Genomic DNA, 8,450 nt, shown 5'->3' with positions numbered 1-8,450 from the left:
TTTGAGGAACAAAGTGTCGAGTTTTCTAAGTGGGGCATCGAACGCGGCAAAACAAACACGTGACAAGGACGAAAACAACGACTTCAAACAAAACCGTCAGAGTCGCCGCCGCCGCCGCCGCAGCTTCCGCTTCGTGCCGCCGAACCCTCAGAGCAGCACCACGCGCGCGCACACACACACACACGCACACTGTAATTGCAGAACAAGTTCACACTGACTCATCTCGCTGCATCTGTTATTGTGGATCTAATGACGAAGGCCCTCCGCTGATCCTCGCCCCCGTTTTCCTCCAACATTCTGACACTTTTCACTGCGGAAAATCTTTGTGTCGTGCTTTCCATGTTCATTCTACAGTGGCTTCAGTGCAGAGAGTCCACAAAAGCAACGCCTCGTGACACTGGGTCAGCTTGTAGTAGCTGAGCAGGATGTTTGACTTTAATTTTTTGTAAATTTTTGATTATTGGACGATGATGATCCCAACTATTCTGAGCCAGTGTGTGTGTGTGTGTGTGTGTGTGTGTGTGTGTGTGTGTGTGTGTGTGTAACCTAGTTAGTAATGGGGGCCTTGTTGAATAATTTTGTTGGGACTTACTTAAAAATGGATGATGCTGAGAAATGTTGCCTGGTGAAATGTTGGTTTCATTTTAAGCAACTTTTAAGACTTTTTTTTTTTTTTTTCTTCACTTCAGGTTCTGTTAAGAGGTAAACTTTGCATCTCTTCCGTCGGTTTAAATACACAGAACTCCAAGTTTACACCTTTTTTTCCCCCCCTTCCTTCTCATTAGCATTCATAATTCAAGCGCTTTGATTATAACAAGTCGCTGAATTGCTGATGTGCTTTCTGCAGGGAGAAAGAAAAAAGAGAAAGAAAGATTCTGAATGTCTTTTAATGAGCTGTTGCTGCTCAATGAACCCCTCAGCCCCATGTCTGTATTAAATTTGAAGATAAAAAGTTCTGGAATGATATGTACGTGTGTGTGTGTGTGTGTGTGTGTGTGTGTGTGTGTGTGTGTGTGTGTGTGTTGGCTTTGTCTGGGCAGATGGCGGCTCCACGGCGCGCTGACAGGCAGGGACCCTGTCTCTTTATTCAGGCCTGCAGACTGACAGGATCACACTCGGCTAATTAACTGGAATCAGGGAGCCTGAAACACCATGTAGGAAGTAATGTGCTGCTATCAGTTAGCATGTGTGTGTGTGTGTGTGTGTGTGTGTGTGTGTGTGTGTGTGTGTGTGTGTGTGTGTTGGAGGGGCTCAGTATAGCCACTACAGTAAACTACACTACACCACTGAGTGTGTCGCTCTGTCTGTGAAGGGGTTCTCAACGATCTGAGTCATCTTAAGGTGGAAGGGTGAAGTTAAGGCAACTGGACTCAAAGATGATTGGCCCCCCTCAACCTTCTGCCTAAAGTCATCTGTATGATAACTACACTGTCAGACACGTGACAAGGACGTGTTTTACAATTTCAATTTTTGATGAGCAATTAATGATTCGTTTTCTGTTGCTCCTGGTGGAATAACAACGTCTTGATGTCACTGATAGGTGTGTGGACATCTGCATGGTCACCGAGTGTGTGTGTGTGTGTGTGTGTGTGTGAGAGAGAGGGAAAGGAAGAAGAAGAAGATGAAGATGAAGATGATGAACAAGAATAAGAAGAACAAGAGGATGATGACGATGAGTGACAGATACAAATGAGCTGATGAGCAATTAATGATTCGTTTTCTGTTGCTTCTGGTGGTTGCTTGTGTGTGTGTGTGTGTGTGTGTGTGTGTGTGTGTGTGTGTGTGTGTGTGTGTGTGTGTGTGTGTGTGCATGTGTGTGTGTGCGTGTGTGTGTGTGTGTCCCTCCACCAGTTAATCGACACTCTGCCGCCGCAGACAGATGTGTTTTGTGGCGGATCAGGATGCGGCTCAAACCGCCGAGGGAGGGGGGGGGTGGGCGGGGGTTCTGTGGCGCTCCGACAATGGCGAGGCCACAATAGAGAAGCATCCCGGAGGAGCGGCGGCTGATAAACACATCTGCACAATGAGAGCAGATAATAAATGGCAACCAAATGGCAGAAAATTGTTGGAAGCGCTTCTGGTTTTGTTTTTTCGGTTCCACCTGATTAACTGGTTGGAAGCAGGTGAACGATGCAAATGAGGTCAGTTGGGAATAAAACGCAGAATGAAAGTGGTGCGAAAAGGAAAAACACCTTGAAATAAAGTTAACCCATGAACCAATTGGAGTGCAGCTTAGAGAAAGAAAAAACGAGAGTCATCAGTGAATTCATGCACAACGTTTTCATGGAGAATTAAACACCGACATTTAGCAGTTTCTAGTTTTGAGATCAAGTACAATTAGACAAACTGGGTGAAACTTTGTGTTTTCCCTCACAGAGGACTGGGATGATGACAAGAGAACCGGTGCAGCAAACTGGACGACCTCTGCTTCATTTTGTGCCCTTTGTGACATCACAGGGGGGGGGGCGCACCTTTTTCCAGAAACCGAGTGTGTTAAGAGACATTTTCACAAAAGCAAAGTGAGGAAAAGAAGCTGACTGGCGAAAGAGAGAAGTGGAAAACAATTCCTGTGTGCAGGAGAGTGTGTGTGTGTGTGTGTGTGTGTGTGTGTGTGTGTGTGTGTGCGTGCGTGTGCGTGTGCGTGTGTGTCCTGGCTCGGTGAGGTCCCTTCGGCATGAGGGCTGATTGACGGCGCCCATTTGGGCCCCGGTGATAACACACAGGAGGAACCTGCCACAGATGAGCTGTGTCAAGCTGTCTGCACCACTGCCAACACACACACACACACACACACACACACACACACACACACACACACACACACACACACACACGCACACACGCATCACTCTCCTCTCAGTGACACACACACACACACACACGCACACACACTCCACTCTCCTCTCAGTGACACACACACACACACACACGCACACACACTCCACTCTCCTCTCAGTGACACACACACACATGCGCCACAATTTCAATTACAACTCAATTTCTTTGCCACTCACTGTTGCTCTGGCTTAATGCACACACGCACAAAACTATTCAGGAGGGACCAAAACTCGGCACGACCCACAATTTCCGCAGGAAAGAAAAACTGCAAGTTCCCCTCGGAGGCGTCCTGCTGCCTCGGAGGTCGGAGGATCAACTGAAACACAAACGTCGACCAGTGAAACAGAAGTCCGGTGACGTTGCTTCCTCACTGGTCACGTCTAGAAATGAGTCTAACTCAGGTCGAGGCTAAATTTGAGTTTTTCCAACACGGACGAGCCCCGAAACCTCCGCCATCCAGCTGCAGCGTCTCATCGTCTCTCCAGACTTTACAGTCCAACAATAATACAGCCGGTAGGCTTCCTGCCTCCTGCTGGAACCAGCGCAGGTGGAAATGGTCCAGTTTCAGATTTTGATACTAAAAGTTATCAGATGGTTTAAACAATTTCCACCTGACGGGGTTAAAAAAAAATAATAATCTAAAAATACCCTGCATTAGACTTAACCAAGCACTAAGCTGGGGGATACAATAGCACAGTGTGTGTGTGTGTGTGTGTGTGTGTGTGTGTGTGCTCTCACAACCTTACCTGACACACACACACACATATACGCACAAATAAATGCATACAGTGCACACAATGCAGCCCTTGAGGGATCAATTACCTCTCGCTCACGTCTTTATCATCTCAGTGCCTTCACAGTGAATACCTCTTCACACTGACAAGACTCTCTAATGTGCTCACTGTGTCTCTCACACACACACATACACACACAAACACGCAGACACACACAGATACACGTCAAGGCTTTGAAGCCATTTTGATGGCTGAGATGTATAAGCTTCTTTTCAAGATGCTGTTGGAGGCTATCTCCCCTCACACTTAGCCAAACCTCACAATGGCTTCTTTTTTTTGTTGCACTGACTGACAAAGAGAATCCCATCTGCATTGCATACTTTGTGTGTGTGTGTGTGTGTGTGTGTGTGTGTGTGTGTCTGTCTGTGTGTGTGTCTGTGTGTGCAGTGATGTATAAATCCAGAGGTGAACATTCACTTGAAGGAGGTAAATATTGCTCTGCAACTCAGACATTTTTTGAAAGCACAGTATTATTTTGGTTGAGCTCGACTCTAAGAGCATTTGAAACACTGTATTTTGCTGCATTGTTGTTTTTTTCTCTTCCTTTCAGTTGGTATTTTGTGAATTATTTATGGATTGAAGTACTAGAAGCCCCAAATTTGGCGTGGGCGCTTCTTGGGGGCTCCTGATGAAAAAGCAAGTGGCCCCATGTCTCTAGGACAAAGTTGAAATTTCACCCCATAGACTTGCATTGAATTAGGGTTGACGATAAGGCTGAAGCTAGGGTTAGGGTTAGGGTTTCGGGGTTGCTCAGGTACTAGAAGTCCCAAATTTGGCGTGGGCGCTTCTTGGGGGCTCCTGATGAAAAAGCAAGTGGCCTCATGTCTCTAGGACAAAGTTGAAATTTCACCCTATAGACTTGCATTGAATTACTGTTAATGATAAGCCTGAAACTAGGGTTAGGGTTAGGGTTTCGGGGTTCCTCAGGTACTAGAAGTCCCAAATTTGGCGTGGGCGCTTCTTGGGGGCTCCTGATGAAAAAGCAAGTGGCCCCATGTCTCTAGGACAAAGTTGAAATTTCACCCCATAGACTTGCATTGAATTAGGGTTGACGATAAGGCTGAAGCTAGGGTTAGGGTTAGGGTTAGGGTTTCGGGGTTCCTCAAGTACTAAAAGTCCCAAATTTGGCGTGGGCACTTCTTGGGGGCTCCTGATGAAAAAGCAAGTGGCCCCATGTCTCTAGGACAAAGTTGAAATTTCACCCCATAGACTTGCATTGAATTAGGGTTGACGATAAGGCTGAAGCTAGGGTTAGGGTTAGGGTTAGGGTTTCGGGGTTCCTCAAGTACTAAAAGTCCCAAATTTGGCGTGGGCACTTCTTGGGGGCTCCTGATGAAAAAGCAAGTGGCCCCATGTCTCTAGGACAAAGTTGAAATTTCACCCCATAGACTTGCATTGAATTAGGGTTGACGATAAGGCTGAAGCTAGGGTTAGGGTTAGGGTTAGGGTTTCGGGGTTCCTCAAGTACTAAAAGTCCCAAATTTGGCGTGGGCACTTCTTGGGGGCTCCTGATGAAAAAGCAAGTGGCCCCATGTCTCTAGGACAAAGTTGAAATTTCACCCCATAGACTTGCATTGAATTACTGTTAATGATAAGCCTGAAACTAGGGTTAGGGTTAGGGTTAGGGTTTCTGGGTTACTCAGGTACTAGAAGTCCCAAATTTGGCGTGGGCGCTTCTTGGGGGCTCCTGATGAAAAAGCAAGTGGCCCCATGTCTCTAGGACAAAGTTGAAATTTCACCCCATAGACTTGCATTGAATTAGGGTTGACGATAAGGCTGAAGCTAGGGTTAGGGTTAGGGTTAGGGTTTCGGGGTTCCTCAGGTACTAGAAGTCCCAAATTTGGCGTGGGCGCTTCTTGGGGGCTCCTGATGAAAAAGCAAGTGGCCCCATGTCTCTAGGACAAAGTTGAAATTTCACCCCATAGACTTGCATTGAATTAGGGTTGACGATAAGGCTGAAGCTAGGGTTAGGGTTAGGGTTAGGCTTTCGGGGTTGCTCAGGTACTAGAAGTCCCAAATTTGGCGTGGGCGCTTCTTGGGGGCTCCTGATGAAAAAGCAAGTGGCCCCATGTCTCTAGGACAAAGTTGAAATTTCACCCCATAGACTTGCATTGAATTACTGTTAATGATAAGCCTGAAACTAGGGTTAGGGTTAGGGTTAGGGTTTCGGGGTTCCTCAAGTACTAAAAGTCCCAAATTTGGCGTGGGCGCTTCTTGGGGGCTCCTCATGAAAAAGCAAGTGGCCCCATGTCTCTAGGACAAAGCTGAAATTTCACCCCATAGACTTGCATTGAATTAGGGTTAACGATAAGCCTGAAACTAGGGTTAGGGTTAGGGTTAGGGTTTCGGGGTTGCTCAATTACTAAAAGTCCCAAATTTGGCGTGAGCGCTTCTTGGGGGCTCCTGATGAAAAAGCAAGTGGCCCCATGTCTCTAGGACAAAGTTGAAATTTCACCCCATAGACTTGCATTGAATTAGGGTTAACGATAAGCCTGAAACTTCAACTTTTAACAACCAAAAATTTCAACTTTGTCCTAGAGACATGGGGCCACTTGGTTTTTCATCAGGAGCCCCCAAGAAGCGCCCACGCCAAATTTGGGGCATCTAGCACAAGGGGAATCCCAAAACCCTAACCCTAATTTCAGAGTTAACTCTAACCCTAATGCCCTGCAAGTCTATGGGGTCAAAGGTCAACTTTGTCCTAGAGACATGGGGCCACTTGCCTTTTTACCAGGTACCCCTAAGATGTGCCCACCCCAAATATGGGGCTTCGAGTGCAAGGGGAATCCCGAAATCCTAACCCTAATTTCAGAGTCAAGATGGAGGTTAGACTGCAGACTTTCCGACATTTATTGCTCGCTAACAAAACAGGGAGGTTTGACTTCAAGCTATAGCAACGACTGTTTCCCTGCTGAACCGGTGGAGTCTTGGACTGAACCAGTCCCCACGCTGTAGATTTCCAGTTTTCATAAAGACATCATTCCTTTCACATCCTGCCTTGGCCGCATCACAGTTGCTCTCATCGTGTCCTGAAAACCAAAACCAACCGAGCACAGCTGTTGCTGATAAAGAACCGGGACCGAGGGGACCCAGGAGGAGGATTTTCCTTCTCAAGAAGAAGAAGAAGGAGGAAAAAAAAACAAAAAAAAAAACGGCTCCCACAATCCAGCCACGGAGAAAATTAAAATTTCAGACAGGAGTCATGTTTGCATTTAGTCAGACGTGAGCCGGTGACATCAGATCGTCGGGCCTCCAGCCAAATCCCTCAATCCGAGTCCACACGGAGCTTTTTGAGCATTGCTTAAGCAATCATGACCTGGCATAAGGTGCATGTACGTAATCAATTATTCAGCGGGAAGGTTGGGGTGAGAGCCTGGCACATCTGCTGAGGGGAGCAGTCCTGGCTGAGTTATTGAGCTGTAGGCTGTCTGCTCCTTAATAATGGCCCCAACCACTGCGCCAGCGTATTGCTCGCTTTGCAGGGAGCCGCCGCGCTCGCTCAATTCCCCAAATCGATGCGTTCTGAAATGCAAACCAATACACCAGTTGACTAATAACAGCCGAGTTCTGGTGCTCTCACTCTGCTGATTTAAGATCTTCTGACGCTGCTGCGCCAGAGGTCCCCCCAGTCTTGCCTTGTTATTTCTCTGAGGTTAGTTGGAAAAAAAAAAAAAAGGTGCTGATATATGTGACATATTCCAAAACAGGTCCAACACTCAACTTGAAGCAGCCAAGTTGTCACTCGTTTAAAGATGAAGGGGTTCAAATTCAGAGCTTTAAAATAAACAAACAAACAAACAAAAAGGTACAAAAGTGTTGAGAACAAATTAAAATATTGGAATATTATGGGCTGTTTTTGAGACTCATATGCTGCTGTTACTTGTCTAATGGCTGCCCGATTATATCTGTTACCAGGAATTGTCAAATAAAAAGCAATAGATGAACATTTCAAAAATACGTAAGGAAACAACAGTATAACAGAACCATGAGCTGAAACACTGTCACCTCAGTCATCCATGAAAAACAAAAGAAAAAAATTGCTGACTTAAGATCTTGTGACGCTGCTGTGCCATCGCCAAGGCTGACTTTTGCCTTTTTCCTTTCCTCCCCAAGTCTTGCCTTGTTATTTCTCTGAGGTTAAGAAAAAGAAAAAAAACTATTTCGGTGGAGAAGTGCCAGCGAGCGCCACTTCTCATTCTCTTGCAAAGAGCCTTCCGCACACACTCCCCTTATGAAATCTGACTAACAGGCTTTTCCCGAGCAAATGAGGGTCTTATCTGGAGCCTGGAGGTACTAGACTGTGATTTATTGGCAAGGCAAAGCACATCCGGGGGGGGGGAGAGAGAGAGAGAGAGAAGAAGCGGCGACTGCAATCCTGTTCGGCTGTGTGAGCAGCTCTTTACACGTCCTTAATAATATATCTGATAAGAGAAATCCGACTTCCGTATGTTGATAAGGCGAGTGTCTGCAGAGCTGGCGAGAGCACCGTGGAGTCAGACTGCACTCTAGAGGTCAACAGGAGCACATGAGGCTGTGAGTGTTGCTACCACATGGTGTTTGAGGCCACCAGCTGAGCTGCAGGCTGCTGTAACTCTTCGCCTGCTCACAGGAACTTTAAAGATAACAGACAAGGTTTTTCTCAGCAAATTACATTCTGTAAAAATACATTTTGTCGTCGTTGTCTTGCAAGTTAAATGTGCAACTATTGCAGAAACTGCATTTGTAAGGCCCTCTGGTGTAGGGCTGTACAGCGACATATTCAAGTGAGGTTGTGCATTGACCTTTAGCAATAAAGTTTGGAAAGGAGTAAGTTACATA

This window comes from Nelusetta ayraudi, unplaced genomic scaffold (genome assembly GCF_046127955.1).
Source record: "Nelusetta ayraudi isolate G7.1 ecotype Tasmania unplaced genomic scaffold, CSIRO-AGI_Nayr_v1 ptg000102l, whole genome shotgun sequence".
Taxonomy (NCBI): Eukaryota; Metazoa; Chordata; class Actinopteri; order Tetraodontiformes; family Monacanthidae; genus Nelusetta; species Nelusetta ayraudi.
Note: the sequence above shows the minus strand (reverse complement) of the source record.